The sequence below is a fragment of the Schistocerca serialis genome, chromosome 3 (genome assembly GCF_023864345.2).
Source record: "Schistocerca serialis cubense isolate TAMUIC-IGC-003099 chromosome 3, iqSchSeri2.2, whole genome shotgun sequence".
Lineage (NCBI taxonomy): Eukaryota > Metazoa > Arthropoda > Insecta > Orthoptera > Acrididae > Schistocerca > Schistocerca serialis.
In genome coordinates, this window is record NC_064640.1 from 792175025 (window position 1) to 792192268 (window position 17244).

Below are 17244 nucleotides of genomic sequence, written 5' to 3' on the forward strand. Positions count from 1 at the left end.
TTTATATATGAATCCGTTTTTCCTAAATATGGTTGTAAGCGAGTTGTTAGATATCTTGCTATTTCGTACGTAGGAGAATTGATAGCACTAACAATCGGTCTCAGAGGAAGGTCCTTCTTATGTACCTTGGGTAGGCCATAGAGTCTAGGACACATAGCTTCAGTCTTCAATAAAGCTCTTTTTTCTTCTTTTTGAATAGAAGTGGCCGATTTTATCAAATTATTGGTTTTCCGTAGTACGTTGGCTGTAGGATCTTTCTTAAGTTTTTTGTATTGCCCTGCCGTTAAAAGATTCAAAATTTTGCTTTGATAATCTTCTGTATTTAAAACGACCGTAGCATTCCCTTTATCAGCAGGAACAATCACTATGTCTTCATCTGCATTTAAATCTCTCAGAGCCTTTCTTTCGCCATTGGTTAAATTACTTTCCAGAGGTTTACTGCGGCATAATACTCTAGTGGTTTCGATCCGGATTGCATTTGCAGTTTCTTTGGGGAGAGTACGTATACCTGCTTCTACATTTGCAATAATATCCTCAACAGGAACTTTCGGAGGTGTTATAGAGTAGTTTCCTCCTTTTGCAAGAACTGAAATTTCGTCTTGAGATAAAACTCTGTCTGACTTATTAATAACAGTTTCGGACATCACTATATTATTTGTAGATTCTGCATGAGTTTGTAACTTTTCGAACTTCTTCTTATGCCTTCTAGTAGTCGTTTCCATCATGGTTTCCATAGATCGAAATGTAAGGCAATCTATTTTATTCCATAGGGCACTCTGTATCTTACTAGCAAGGAATAAATGTAACTGCAGTAACTTACGGTCAACAGAATCCATCTCTCGTCTTGTATAATGTATTCTCTCTCGAAGTAGTGCTGCTTCCGTATAATCAAATATCCGATGAACGCGGGCTGTCTGGAACATCCTCTTCAACTTTAGAAAATTCGGTATGGTAGACGAATCCCTACAACGCAACAAGAATGTTAAAGTACAAATTAAATGCGCTCTCTTCTTACGTAAAATTTCCAGGCGTCTAACTGATTTTGAGAATTGCTCCCCGTAGAGTCTTCTGATCATAGTATGAAGGCTTTCACGACCGGATGACATATCTTCTGGTAAACCTTGCGGGATGTAAGGTCGTGGTCCACGAAACTCTTCAGCTCCTAACGTTTCGTCCAGTGCTTCGCTGGACATCTTCAGAGGGGTGTTTCTCCTCCGGTCGTGAAAGCCTTCATACTATGATCAGAAGACTCTACGGGGAGCAATTCTCAAAATCAGTTAGACGCCTGGAAATTTTACGTAAGAAGAGAGCGCATTTAATTTGTACTTTAACATTCTTGTTGCGTTGTAGGGATTCGTCTACCATACCGAATTTTCTAAAGTTGAAGAGGATGTTCCAGACAGCCCGCGTTCATCGGATATTTGATTATACGGAAGCAGCACTACTTCGAGAGAGAATACATTATACAAGACGAGAGATGGATTCTGTTGACCGTAAGTTACTGCAGTTACATTTATTCCTTGCTAGTAAGATACAGAGTGCCCTATGGAATAAAATAGATTGCCTTACATTTCGATCTATGGAAACCATGATGGAAACGACTACTAGAAGGCATAAGAAGAAGTTCGAAAAGTTACAAACTCATGCAGAATCTACAAATAATATAGTGATGTCCGAAACTGTTATTAATAAGTCAGACAGAGTTTTATCTCAAGACGAAATTTCAGTTCTTGCAAAAGGAGGAAACTACTCTATAACACCTCCGAAAGTTCCTGTTGAGGATATTATTGCAAATGTAGAAGCAGGTATACGTACTCTCCCCAAAGAAACTGCAAATGCAATCCGGATCGAAACCACTAGAGTATTATGCCGCAGTAAACCTCTGGAAAGTAATTTAACCAATGGCGAAAGAAAGGCTCTGAGAGATTTAAATGCAGATGAAGACATAGTGATTGTTCCTGCTGATAAAGGGAATGCTACGGTCGTTTTAAATACAGAAGATTATCAAAGCAAAATTTTGAATCTTTTAACGGCAGGGCAATACAAAAAACTTAAGAAAGATCCTACAGCCAACGTACTACGGAAAACCAATAATTTGATAAAATCGGCCACTTCTATTCAAAAAGAAGAAAAAAGAGCTTTATTGAAGACTGAAGCTATGTGTCCTAGACTCTATGGCCTACCCAAGGTACATAAGAAGGACCTTCCTCTGAGACCGATTGTTAGTGCTATCAATTCTCCTACGTACGAAATAGCAAGATATCTAACAACTCGCTTACAACCATATTTAGGAAAAACGGATTCATATATAAAGGACTCACGTCATTTTATAGAGAAAATTGAAGGTTTAATTCTGACTCCTGAAGATATTTTAGTAAGTTTCGATGTAGTATCTTTATTTAGTATGATTCCAGTTAATGAAGTTATGGATTTTATAACGGATATTTTTCCAGAAGATCTGACTGCTCTTTTCAGACACTGTCTTACTTCCAGTCATTTCCAGTGGAATAATGAGTTTTACGAACAACTTAATGGCGTAGCAATGGGTAACCCATTGGGTCCTGCAGTAGCTAATTTCTACATGGAGAAATTCGAACAGTCAGCCTTGGAGAAAGCAGATAAGAAACCATCTCGCTGGTATCGGTATGTAGACGATACATTTGTGGTCTGGCCACATGGTAGAGAAGCCTTAGACGAATTTTTTGATTACCTTAATAATATAAATCCAAGAATCCAGTTTACCATGGAGAGAGAAAATGATAACAAAATACCGTTTTTGGATGTTTTAGTTATGAGACAGACGGATGGAAGCTTGAAACAACAGACTTTTAGAAAAATAACGCACACAGACAGATACTTACATAAAAACTCTAACCACCATCCAAAACAAAAAAGAGGTGTGATTACAAGTCTCGTTGACAGAGCCAGACGGATTTGCACGCCAGAGTATCTAGACGACGAATTTAAACATCTGAAGCACGCTTTTGAGAAAAATGGCTACTCAAAGAAAGAAGTAAGCAGAATTCTGCACCCAAACAACAAAAAGGTTAAGCACAAGTCCGAAAAACGATGGAAGAATACAGTCTCTCTCCCTTTTATAAAGAAAGTAACGGATCAGATTGGAAAGATTTTAAGTAAACATGATATTAGACCTGTTTTTAGACCAACGAAGAAAATTTGTCATGTTCTTCGGTCTGTAAAAGATAAACGGGCTCCTCTATCAGCCAGTGGCGTATATAAAATTCCGTGTACATGTGGTAAAGTTTATGTTGGAACAACAAAAAGAAGCGTAAATACACGGTTAAAAGAACACAGAAGTCTTTGCCGATTAGGAAAAACAGATAAATCGGCTGTAGCAGAACACGCTTTTCAGCCAGGAAATCATCAAGTGAAGTTTTCAGAAACAAAAATTTTATCTACGACGACGAACTATTACCCACGGCTTTGCAGAGAAGCAATTGAAATATATAAACATAGGGATAATTTTAATCGGAAAGAAGAGACCATGAAACTTAGTGATATTTGGACAGTAGCACTACAGAATTGCTAGACAGTTTTATCCGTGACAAGATTACGATCGATAGTTAAGTTTTATCTCTGACAAAGGTTATCTCTGCATATCACGTGTAACTCTGGTCACGCCCACTTTCTACGATACATAAGTCGCTCTCAGACGTCCGACCCGTCAGTCGGCAAGACTCACCGGAGGAGAAACACCCCTCTGAAGATGTCCAGCGAAGCACTGGACGAAACGTTAGGAGCTGAAGAGTTTCGTGGACCACGACCTTACATCCCGCAAGGTTTACCAGAAGATATGTCATCCGGTCGTGAAAGCCTTTATACTATGAATAAGATTTTAGTTATTGAAAATGGAGCCTCTCTCAATTACCACGGAAACTAAGGGGCTGCCACGGCCACAAGTATATTAAATGTACAGAAATGTGTAAAGAAGAACAGATGTCTTCGAATGAAGCACTCTCAGATCGTTCGCAAGTTGGGAAGATGATTAGTAGGCCCTCCATCTGTACGGTGTAGGTGCTATATGGAAGAGGCGTAGAGTGTAACTGCGCCGTGAATCAACACAATCGTGAATGACTTGAAGGAACTGTGTTCTATCGGAGATCTCACCTGCTCGAAATTGTGTAGGTTCACGTACTTTATTTGCAGTGCGACCCTATGCGATTTTTAGGCTCAAGGTACACAGTCCAAGATGGGTTTACGACGATAGAAGCCTTCTAGCCACTAAATGTATTCAGACCATAAAATCTGTGGCATATATCCACGAACGAGTAGTATAAATTTTTATACTGTACGTAGTTTTTTTAACCGTACTGAGTGACGTGAATTAATGCGGAAATTGTAACTGAAAACATAAGCGCAGAATTTCTGAAGTCCCTTCTAATATACACAACGTTACATATCTTAACTATGCAGTGTATGTAGTGACTATGTTTCTTAGGTTGGAACGTGAGTTGTTGTGTTAGCACTACGTAAGCTACCTCACGTAACACCACTTAGATCGCCTGCAACTCTTTTGTGGATTCTGATTTACGCAACGGTTCGATACAAATATAACGAGCAAAACCAGACGCATTAGCATATGGTAACACTAGCGGGTCGCTACCAGACGTTGTCCAGAAAGTCCGTCAGGCAACATGAACCAGGCTGGGCTTGATGCTGTAACTACAAATCAAATTGTGCTAGTAATCAGCAGTTTAACCTGGTGGCCCATGTTGTCGGCTAGTAGTTGCGGCTCAGAACGCAATAAGATAACAATCACATAATTGAACTTATATATGCGGTTCCAAGTTTAAGAAACATCACTGCACGAGATACAGGTATGGATAGGGCTATCAACTGTTAATTCAATTTTCCTGATCCCCTTCTCATCAACCATATACATTACAGATGTGTAATGCTAAAAAACATCTGCTTTCTAGCTCTGTCCGTCACGAAGTAGCGAAGTATCGGACGGTAGGAACGCTCCTCAAGCTCTGGGACAAGGTGAAGATGAAGGTGAAGGTGTTCTGGCCAATGATTAGCCACGCTCTCTGGAGGTCGTTTAAACTTAGAAAATGTTAAATTCTGTTTCGCAGCCGGCCGCGGTGGTCTAGCGGTTCTAGGCGCTCAGTCCGGAACCGCGCGACTGCTACGGTCGCAGGTTCGAATTCTGCCTCGGGCATGGATGTGTGTGATGTCCTTAGGTTAGTTAGGTTTAAGTAGTTCTAAGTTCTAGGGGACTGATGACCTCAGATGTTAAGTCCCATAGTGCTCAGAGCCATTTGAACCATTTTTCTGTTTCGCACGGAATTTAGTGTGCACTAAACGTTCCAGCGCCAAACCTGGTTGATTATCATTACGTTCTATTAGACAGCCAGCTGTCTTGTCTCTGGCAGTTCTTGCAAGGAAGGACTTACTGGACGCAAGACCAGGCATTGTCGTTTCCGTCCAGAGTGTGTCGTAAAACATCCTGCAGCCATACATTTAGCACTGCAGAACTTTGCTCCTTTCGTGCTATAAACGATGACAAATTATGCAGTACTCAAGGCCCTCTGGCCTCTAACAGCTCGCTAGAGCTTCTTCCGTGTCATTTCCGTTTCACCACCTCTTCGTCCCCTCCCTATACATCTTACTTAGTGCTAATTCAATTTAACCGGTAATATTTCTTCTCATAACCTCCCTCCCGGGTGAGGTCTCAAATGGCGTGTTCCAAAGTAGCGTTCTCGACTTGAGACCACATATTTCCTTATAGCAGCTTGTAGGAGGAACATTTGGTTCACAGTAAGTTCAGAAACCCCATTCCTTGCACTAATAATAATTAAATACTTGGCCTTCTCACTCAACTACCATAAAGGTATCTCTCTCTCTCTCTCTCTCTCAAGTTTTCCTGCCAGTTGCTCAAAATGTCGGTCAGGTGTGCGAGTGTAAATCTAATAAACCGTGTCGTGCTACAAGTCGGTAAGCATTCGTTCTGGGCAAAGGGGTGCTGACAAGGGAACCTCCCCATCGCACCCCCCTCAGATTTAGTTATAAGTTGGCACAGTGGATTGGCCTTGAAAAACTGAACACAGATCAATCGAGAAAACTGGAAGAAGTTGTGTGGAACTATGAAAAAAATAAGCAAAATATACAAACTGAGTAGTCCATGCGCAAGATAGGCAACATCAAGGATAATCTGAGCTAAGGAGCGCCGTGGTCCCGTGGTTAGCGTGAGCAGCTGCGCAACGAGAGGCCGTTGGTTCAAGTTTTCCCTCGAGTGAAAAGTTTACTTTCTTTATTTTCGCAAAGTTATGATCTGTCCGTTCGTTCGCTGACGTCTCTGTGCACTGTAATAAGTTTAGTGTCTGTGTTTTGCGATCGCACCGCAAAACCGTGCGATTAGTAGACGAAAGGACGTGCCTCTCCACTAGGAACCGAAAACATTTGATCGCAAGGTAATAGGTCAACCGATTCCTCCACAGGAAAACACGTCTGATATATTCTGTACGACACTGGTGACGGCATGTGCGTCACATGACAGGAATATGTTGTCGACCCACCTAACTTGTACACTTGGCGAATGGGTGAAAAGATTCTTCTACCTTGCCCGATTTAGGTTTTCATGTGGATGTCAGTTACTTCGCATCGGACGGACGGACGGACAGATAATAATTGTCTGAAAATAAAAAATTAAACTTTTCACTCGAGGGAAGGCTTGAACCAAGGACCTCTCGTTCTGCAGGTGCTCACGCTAACCACGGGACCACGGCGCTCCTGAACTCACATTATCCTTGTTGTTGCCTATGTTGCGCATGGTCTACTCAGTTTGTATATTTTGCTTATTTTTTTCGTGGTTCCACACAACTTCTTCCTGTTTTCTCGATTGATCTGTGTTCAGTTTTTCAAGGCTTATCCACTGCGCCAGCGTATAACTAAATCTGAGGGGGTTGCGATGGGAAGGTGAGTGCGGTGTCAGCACTAAACACACTGGATCATATACGCAGTGAGACTATCCCATGATGCTAAAACACTGTGTGGGCTACAGCACCGTTAGATTTCTGAAGAATGACTAAAACTAGAATAATTACTGCGCCGGTGATAGTTGGCTAAGAGCTGTCATTTGTTTCACGTATTTAAGAACACAGCGAAATCTTAAATTCTTGTAGACTTGTGCACAATTTCACCGTAGCTTCTGCTTTAGGCTCTCGAATGTGAACTTCACTGTTCACTCCCAGCCTCTTTAACTCTAGACTGATCAACGTGTCCTTCAGATGACATAATCTACAGCCAGCGCAATCAAGTGATTTTTGGACATTGCTGGTGGCGTGTACTAGTGTGTGACACGAACGCATTCCAGGCGGCCGTCCACCATACTTGGTTATCCAATGACAATGTCCTTCCTCACCTGCTAATTGTAGTGCCTTGTGACGTTCAATGAGAAGAGCTCGACGTGCGGAACAATGGCTTATGTACGCCTCAGAGAGGATTCACAGATGCCTACCAACGCTGCTCTTGCATTGTACTAACGAGTGATGTGCTGTGCTATGTCCCATACGTCCCCTGTTAAAACTCGCGGTAATCGATTCTAAACTCTTCCATCAAAAAAGCATCACTCATTGGAGCTTATTTTGCCGGTAAGGGTTCTCCGACATCCATGATCGATGGTTTATTCGTGCACGATTCGAAGATGGGCTGTTCCACTCGCCGGGCATCCGCTATCTGGCCATCATATTTTGGACTAGTATCTCACGTCCTTCCCATCTACTTTCCGACTGTCATGGCTACGGTCTATGAATGATCTGACAAGCAACCGACCTCATCCCCTCCCCTCCCCCCTCCCCCGGGCAACAGATGTGCTCTCTCCACGACAACAATTGCTTTCGGTTCAACTGCTCGTAAACGTATAATATTGCCTTAGAAGTGCAAATGTCTGACTGAATATCCAACTGAGTTCATTAAATTAAACACAAAATGCTTCAGGTACTGAGCAAAGTTCGCTGTCACGTTTTCACACGTGAATGCATCTCGCCTCCGTGGCCGTGGTCGCAAAAGCAAATTGGCGTTTGACTGGGAGGCAACGGTTCAAATTCAGGTCATGGAAGGCATTTTTGCCACCATTATTATGGCCGGTGAAAACAGCAATGATAGTGTGTGTAATTATCTCTCATCGGACTCTCCACCAGTACCCCATACTAAACTCGAAATCTCTTCGCTATGTATAATGAAGTGACGATATATAACAGTATTGACGATGTTCTGTTCTTCGAATGCTTGACAGCTTCCGTTGCTACTAAAATTGCAAAAGCGTAAAATAAGATTTTTCTTGTTTTGCATGTGACAGTTTCAGAACTCCTAATAGCCAACAGTGTCGTACGACTCTACATTTTATCTGAGCTGACACAATATCAATAGCGAGGTTCTTGCGGAAATTATTTCTTAGTGAATTCTTGGGTTACTAATTAAATCATTTGTAAGTGTATCTAGTGACATTAACTATTGCTGTGTTTTGCATTCATAATTTCGTTTCAAAGGACGTGTGTTTATTAAACGAAACACAAAGTCCTTCCCTTTCCATGCTTATTGTTCTATGCGACATACATGATGCTACTATAAACTTAAGTTTCATACAAAATTTCATGGAGGTAGGTTATTTTCCTCATTTTTTTTATATACACCTAGATACGCCTGCTTCAGACATCCATCTCTAATGACATCGTCGCTGTCAACACATTAAATATTCTTTAGGAGTTAGAACTTCATCTTCATTGCAGACTAACAATACAGTCGAATGTATAACAAATTCAGTTGCGAGTAATGTATGGGGAAAGCTAATGTAACCATACATCAAGCACAAACATATTGCATTATCGCGTGGGTTGTTACAGTATACAGAACTTGCCGGATATTCCACGATTCGATGCATTGCTGCTTAAGCGGTACTATATAACTGTAACAAAAGAATAGAAATTAGGATACAGCACATGTTCCTAACGACTCTGATCTATTGTCTTCTAGATCAATGAACAGCAGCCGGCCGGGGTGGCCGAGCGGTTCTAGGCGCTACAGTCTGGAACCGCGCGGCCGCTGCGGTCGCAGGTTCGAATCCAGCCTCGGGCATGGATGTGTGTGATGTCCTTAGGTTAGTTAGGTTTAAGTAGTTCTAAGTTTTAGGGGACTGATGACCACAGCAGTTAAGCCCCATAGTGCTCAGAGCCATTTGAACCATCAATGGACAGCTTTCAAGAGCTTTGGCCATAAGGTTTAGACGTGCGCTGAGTGTCGAGTAAAATTTGGAGTGTAGAGAAAGGCGCACCAACGTACAATATCTATATTAGAAAATTGACACCAATAGATAGAGCTTCATCGCAGGTTCAGATGAAGACAAAGCCTTTTTGTCAAAAGTAAGTTGAACGAAGACAAAATGAGCGCACAGATACGAATGCAAGGAGAATCAGTCAATTTGAAAGTGAAATTTTCCTACCGACTTCCTTTAGTATTTTGGTATTACGTGAAACTGGTAAGCAGCTGCTCAATGATATCACTGACACTGAAACAAAAGTTAGCACATATAGGCCTCAAATAGTGAATTCCATTTCCTTAACTAGTTCGAATGAGAACGACCGTACTGCTGTTCTTTTCCTCAGTTGAATTCACGTAGATTATGGGAAACGCTTGCTAACCTTCAAGTGGCAGTTTACTATAGGTCGGTGGAGTAGCGACTTATTCCTTGCGACTGGAAAAAGGCACACGTCATTCTCATCTTCAGTACTGGTCGTCGAAGGCGGAAATTGGGGTTTAACGTCTCGTAGCCGACGAGGTAAGTAGAGACACGACACAAACTCGGATTCGAGAGGGATGTTGAAAGAAATCAGCAGTGTGATTTTCAAATGAATAATTCCGGTATTTGCTTTGACCGATTTATGGAAACCACGGGAAACATAAATCTCAATGGCTGGACGGAGATTTTAACAGCCCTGCTCCTGAATGCGTGCCCAGTGCCTTACCACTGGGCCACGTCCATCATCGAATACCGTTGAACATATGTTCGTAATTCTGGACCTATATCGCTGACGTCGATCAGTTGTAGAATTCTGTACAATTTTATGTTCGGGTATTGTTCAGCTCTTGGACTCGATTATCTTCTCTGTAGGAATCAATAAGAATTTCGCAAAAAGCGCCGTTGTGAAAGTGTTCGTCCATGCACTCCAGCATATTAATGCTGTGCTATTTGGATGGCTCCGAGCACTATGGGACTTAACTTCTGACGTCAGCAGTCCCCTAGAACTTAGAACTAGTTAAACCTAACTAACGTAAGGACATCTCACACATCCATGCCCGAGGCAGGATTCGAACCTGCGACCGTAGTGGTCGCACGGTTCCGGACTGTAGCGCCTACAACCGCAGTGCTATTTGATTTTGGGAAGGTTTTCTATACAGTTCGCACTGTCACATAGTGAACGAACTTCTAGCTTACGAAATAACCAACATCGAGAGCTGACGCATGACTCTACAGCAGAGAGATGACGATGCTCATAATATGGATTCTGGGTTCCAGTCTCTTATTAACCCCCAAGACGACATCTATTCCTCCATGTGCCTGCGTCTGAAGTTAATCCCTTGTGGAAGTGTGAGAACTTTTTCTAAATGACTTAGTAGTGTGTTCTGAAGCTGAAAGTGAGTACCAGCCGTGCATTTAATTAGTGGAATGTGGCAAACCACCTAAACACCAAATCCGCGAGCGTTGGCTCACATGCCCCAGTCATTAATCCGTAGGGCGGATTCTAACCGTGCCAGCATCGATGCCCCTTGTCCCAGAAGCGGCTGGTTAACACGCTTGGCTATTTAGGCGGATATATATTGTATAGCAAACAGAACACAGCACGTCGTTCTAAGTTGGAGTTATATTCATATATAAAGGTAAAAGAGTCGTATGCGGCCGTTATTTTTCATCATACATGGTGGAAAAATAAAACTGGCGTGGAAGATATTTATAAAACTGGCGTGGAATTGATCCTTGTTATTGAAGAAGAGAGCTGCCCCTCATCGAAAATGCTGCAAATCGTGATTTCAGTTCACTAGGCGGTTTCTGTTTCAAGTCTGTACATGCGCATCACCTGCATGCTCTGTCCCGAATATTTCGTTGTGTCATTACCAGTGCTGAGATTTCTACGTATGCATCTACTTCCTTCTGGCAAATTAAAGCTCTTCAGAAAAACATAACAGTGCGAAGTTCTTCCTCTAGTTGCGAAAACACACATTTTTATTGCCCTTTTTCCCTTTTTTGAGACTTTATCCCTTTTTTCATCCAACTGCGTCCATAATTCCTTTTCTCCCTTTTCTCTTTTGCTGTAATACTGGCTTCTATTACTTAAAAAAGTGCTGGCCGGGATGGCAGAGCGGTTCTAGGCGCTTCAGTCTGGAACCGGGCGATCACTACGGTCGCAGTTTCGAATCCTGCCTCGGGCATGGATGTGTGTGGTGTCCTTAGGTTAGTTAGGTTTAAGTAGTTCTAAGTTATAGGGGACTGATGACCTCAGATGTTAAGTCCCATAGTGCTCAGAGCCATTTGAACCATTTTTTTTGGGCATAAATAAATGGAAATACTCCATACTGCTGGGTTATAAAATTTGCAGTCAATCACTGGCAACTGCAATAATCGAAAGATGTTTAGGACTGTGCGTCCGATGGAACGAGCGTGTAAATTTAGTTGCAGGAAAAATAAGTGTAAGTCTAAGATTCACTGGAGAGCTCGCAAGTTAACATAATCCACTCACCAAACATATACCTCTTTTGACCTGTTCTTCAGTACAGTTCATCAGTCTGCAACTAATAGCGAGTAGGATTAAATAGGAGATCAAAAGATAAAGGCACGTTTCGTCAAAGGTTCGTTTAGTAAGGGCGAGAGATGCTCACACGTGGCCAGTGAGACACGTTACCACAGAAGTGCTGTACGTTACGGAGGGGATCACCGTGAGACTATGAGAACTCACGTTTTACCTATAGAGAAGCAGTGACGTACTTCCTCCCATAACTATCTTACCAAATGATTGTGATGCTAAAATAAGAGAAATTAGAGCACACACACAGGGTTGACGACTGTCGTTCTTCTAGTGGCATTTACGAAAGACGGGCCTGGATGGTAGTGTTACTCAAAGTACACTCCGCAGTGCACAGTAAGACAGCTTCTGTGAAACAGTTGTAGCTCTAGACCTACGAGAATTGGCTATGTTTAGCTGGAATGACGTATACAAAACATAAATTAAATTTTGAATTTAGGAAATCGTTCACGTAGGAATATCGTACAAACATACGTCGTTTTACCATCGCACAGACTCCTCTACGGACGGCATAGTAATAATCATCGCTGGTGAAACAACTGAAAGACTTGAAATCAAATAAGTCGCCAGCTCCTGATGGATTCCCATTTCGATTTTACGAAGAATACTCTACGGCATTGTCCCCTTACTTAGCTTCATTTTATCGTGAATCTCTTGCCCAGCGCAAAGTCCCAAGGGACTGGAAAACAGCATAGGTGACTCATGTATTTAAGATAGGTAAAAGAATGGACCCACAAAAATCTTTAACTACAGTTTGCCGCAGAATCCTTGAATATATTCTCAGTTAGAATATAATGTCCATACATCATCACAGTTTTAGAAGGCATCGCTCGTGCGAAACTCAGCTTACCCTTTTCTCACATGAAATACTGCGAACCACAGGTGAAGAGAAACTTGCAGATTCTACATTCCTAAATTTCCGTAAAGCATTGGTACAGTGCCACACATCCGACTGTTAACGAAAGTTCGAGCATACGGAATAGGTTCCCAGGTAGGTGAGGGCTCGAAGATTTCTTAAGTAACACAACCCAATATTCTGTTCTCGACGGCGAGTGTTCATCAAAGCCTAGGGTATCTTCAGGAGTGTCCCAGGGAAGTGTGACCGGATCGCTGTTTTCTGTACACATAAACGATCTGGTGGACAAGGTAAGCACCAGTCTGCGGTTGTTAGCTGATGATAGTCAATTATATGGGAAGGTGTCATCATTGAGTGACTGCATGAGGATACAAGAAGACTTAGACAAAATTTCTAGTTGGTGTGATGAGTGTCAATTGGCTCTGAATGTACAAAAATGTAAGTTAGTGTAGATGAGTAGGACAAATAAACTCATTATATTCGAATACAATATTATTAATGTGTGAGCGCGCGCGTGTGTGAGGGTTTGTGTGTGTGCGTGTGTGTGTGTGTGTGTGTGTGTGTGTGTGTGTGTGTGTGTGTGTGTGTGTGTGTGTAGAAAAAATTTCTAGTTGGTGTGATGAATGGCAATTGGCTCTAAGTGTACAAAAATGTAAGTTAGTGTAGATGAGTAGGACAAATAAACTCATTATATTCGAATACAATATTATTAATGTGTGAGCGCGCGCGTGTGTGAGGGTTTGTGTGTGTGCGTGTGTGTGTGTGTGTGTGTGTGTGTGTGTGTGTGTGTGTGTGTGTGTGTGTGTGTGTGTGTGTGTGTAGAAAAAATTTCTAGTTGGTGTGATGAATGGCAATTGGCTCTAAGTGTACAAAAATGTAAGTTAGTGTAGATGAGTAGGACAAAGAAACTCATTAAATACAGTATTATTAATGTGTGTGTGTGTGTGTGTGTGTGTGTGTGTGTGTGTGTGTGTGTATTAAACTGGGGACCAAGAAACGACGGACAGGCTTCGTCCCGCCGTAGCCCTCAGTGGTTCACAATCCCACAACAGACAACAGCAGTCCACCCACCTCACCGCCGCCCCACACCGAACCCAGTGTTATTGTGCGGTTCGGCCCCAGTGGACCCCCAGGAACGTCTCATACCAGGCGAGTGTAACCCCATATATTTGCGTGGTGGAGTAATTATGGTGTACGCGTACGTGGAGACAGTGTTTGCGCAGGAATCGCCGACGTAGTGTAACCGAGGTGGAATGAGGGGAAACAGCCCGCATTCACCGAGGCAGATGGAAAACCGCCTTTGAAACCTTCCACAGACTGTCCGGGACACCAGACCTCGACACTAATCCGCCGGGTGCATACGTGCCGGGGGTCGGCACGCCCCCACGTTCGGGAAGCAGCGAGTTAGACCGCGCAGTTTGCCGGGCGGGCTCATTATTAGTGTACTGCTTAATACAGTAACGTCGGCTAAATACCTAGGCGTAACGTTACAAAGCGAGATGAAAGGGAACGAGCATGTAAGGACTGTAGTAGGAAAAGCGAGTGGTCAGCTTCGGTTTACTTGGAAAATTTAAAGCAAGTATATTCACATGTACAGGAGACCGTAATAGGACGCTAGTGCGACCCATTGTTGAGTAATGTTCAAGTGTTTGGGATACGCACCAGGTCGAATTAAAGGAAGACATCGAGGCAATTCACAGGCAGGCAGCTACATTTGTTACCGGTTGGTTCAAACATCACGGAACTATTATTGAGATGCTTCGGGAACTCAAAGGGGCAATATTCAGAAAATTCAGAGAATCGGCATTTGAAGCTGACAGCAGAAAAAAATCTACTGCCGCCAACTTCCATTTCGCTTAAGGATCATGAAGATAAGATTAGAGAGATCAGGACTTGTACGGAGTCATGTAGATAGTCGTCTTTCCCTGGCTCTATTTGAGAGTAGAACAGAAAAAGATGTGACTAGCAGTGGTACAGGGTACCCTGCGCTAACCAGCATACGGTAGCTTGCGGAGTATGTTTGTAGATGCAGATGTAGATATGTTGACTCAAACTGGCACATGGATGACACACTAGAATTCATCGTGTTCGAATACGTAATGTGCTCCAGTCGTTATTAACGGTAACGGAACTTTACTACAGTCTATACTTTTTGATTGTCTTCAGTTGCGTCAGGAGATATTTTTTCGACATCTGTCCTCACGTTTCGTGTGACGGTTGAACTCAGTGCTAAAATTTTGAAAAACGTTAGTGTAGCCGCTATGTATACATGTGACTAAAGAAAATACTTTATCAACGGTAAGTTCCATCATAAATACACAAAAGAAATAATAGAAATAATACTAGTAAAATAATAATAATAATAATAATAATAATAACAATAAGTTGACATACCAATTGTACTATCAACTACAGGAGTCATACCACACAATATCCACCAGTGCATCAACGCAATACAGCTACATCCAAACGTATATATACAACTACAGAAATCTGTAATTATTGATACACGTTCAATTACCCGAAAATTCCTAAATGCAATGTAACATAAACCGTACAGTTAAAATGAAGTCACGCTTGATCAAGGTCCGCGTCACTTTCCATTTCTAACCAGACATACCGTCTGAGAAAGGAAAGATAACAATAATAAGAATAATAGTAATATGGTGCTGTAAATAGTATCTTACTTTGAAATTTGAGAAGGATATCAAACTCTGACATAACAGCCAGTCACTAAGCTACATGACACGTTATCAACAACGACCTGACGTTGTTTTCAAGCGCCACTGCTGGTTCTTCTCCACTTCGTTTAATAGTTCTTCAGCAGATGAAATCAATGTAAAACTGAACTAGCTAGTCGTACAAAATAAGTTTCGTATTGGGGCGTATACACGCAATTTCTCTGCTGTCTTAGTGACATAATGCTACCATGCTGAGCATACCTTTAGTGTTTCAGTTAATTCCGACTATTCCTGTTTCAGTTTTCTCAGACAGTATTGAGAGTATATGATGTTTCGGAACTATCATTATGGATGCCTACAGTCAGAGGATGGCTCCCTGCAGGTTATGTAATAAATAGGGACTAATTTCCAGAATAGAAAGACAGAAACAAAATTTTGAAGCACTGTATTTCACTCAGCTGCGCCAGCTAGATTAAAAAGGAATAGTAACTTCCTGTACTTCTGGTATTTACAAGTTTGTAAATAATTCGCGAATATGATAAGAATGTCTAGTACTCAGGTGCAAATGAAATGAATAAAATATAGGCCTACATATTATATTATTTGCTCGATGTGTCTTCTTCTAGGCGCTTCAGTCTGGAACCGCACGACCGCTACGGTCGCTGGTTCCAATCCTGCCTCGGGCATGGATGTGTGTGATGTCCTTAGGTTGGTTAGGTTTAAGTAGCTCTAAGTTCTAGGGGACTGATGACCTCAGATGTTAAGTCCCATAGTCCTCAGAGCAATTTGAATCAATTTATCTTCTTATGCATCATGTTGCACTATTACAAAAGCGTTTAGCGTAATATCTATGCACTGCGGCTACAATAATTAGCAGGATATGTGTGTACTAATTATCAGTTGCGCTGAAGTGAGGCTGCTAGCTTCGTTTAATTGCGACGATACAATTGTTTAGTGCATGGCTTTACTGTCCTATAGCATCTCCAAGGATGCGTGCGATATTCAATCCTAGCCTGCCTTGCATCAAGCTCTTTGAACCAACATGGGGAAAGGTGGAAGTAGTATCTTCTTCGTGGCTTCTTTCTGCGCCGAGAAGAGATGCAGGACCGACCTGCGAATATACTGTACATACGTGTGGGGTCCAGTTACGTTAGAGGTTGGAGTTTGCTTGCAGTATCTAGAGACGAAGGACGCAAAACTTGTCGCCCTGTTTGCGATTTTCTTTTATTCGATATAGTCATGCATTATGTGTGAAATGTGTTGCAGAACCTCATTTTGCTAGTATTCTGAACTGATTTCTTTATTTCAGGGGTACAGGGGTTTGATAAAACATTGAAATACTGCGAAAAATGCATTCTCCAACATAAACACAGATGCTAGCCGGGACTGCACGGTGCGCTGCTGTATTTGGCCACGAATGGCACCTGTGCAATGTCCTCAATACATCGCAAGTTTCAATCGTGGTCAGAAAAATGTTCCCCGTAGTTTCGAGTGCACTATGTCGGAACTAAGTGAATTCAAATTTGAGCATATTGTTGGTACTACGGTGGATGCTCCTGCAAAATAGAAAGCCGAAATGTTTAATGTTTCGAGAGGAACCAAATGGAATATTTGTACTGGGGAAAAGCATCATCCGCTATGTCACAACGGGGATAAAAGAGTGTGTTGAGTGATCGTGATGGACGATCGTTGAAGTTGATTCTGACAAAAACTAAGAGGTCGACAGCTGCAAAACTCGTTGCAGAATTGAACGTCGCACTCGCGAACCCTGCCAGCACCAAAACAACGTCAACGAAGGTCCGTAAGCAAGAAACTGCAGTGTGAGATGGAATTCCAGAACCACTCGTCAGTGATTCAAATGCTCTTAACTGGAAAACAAAGTCATAAAACC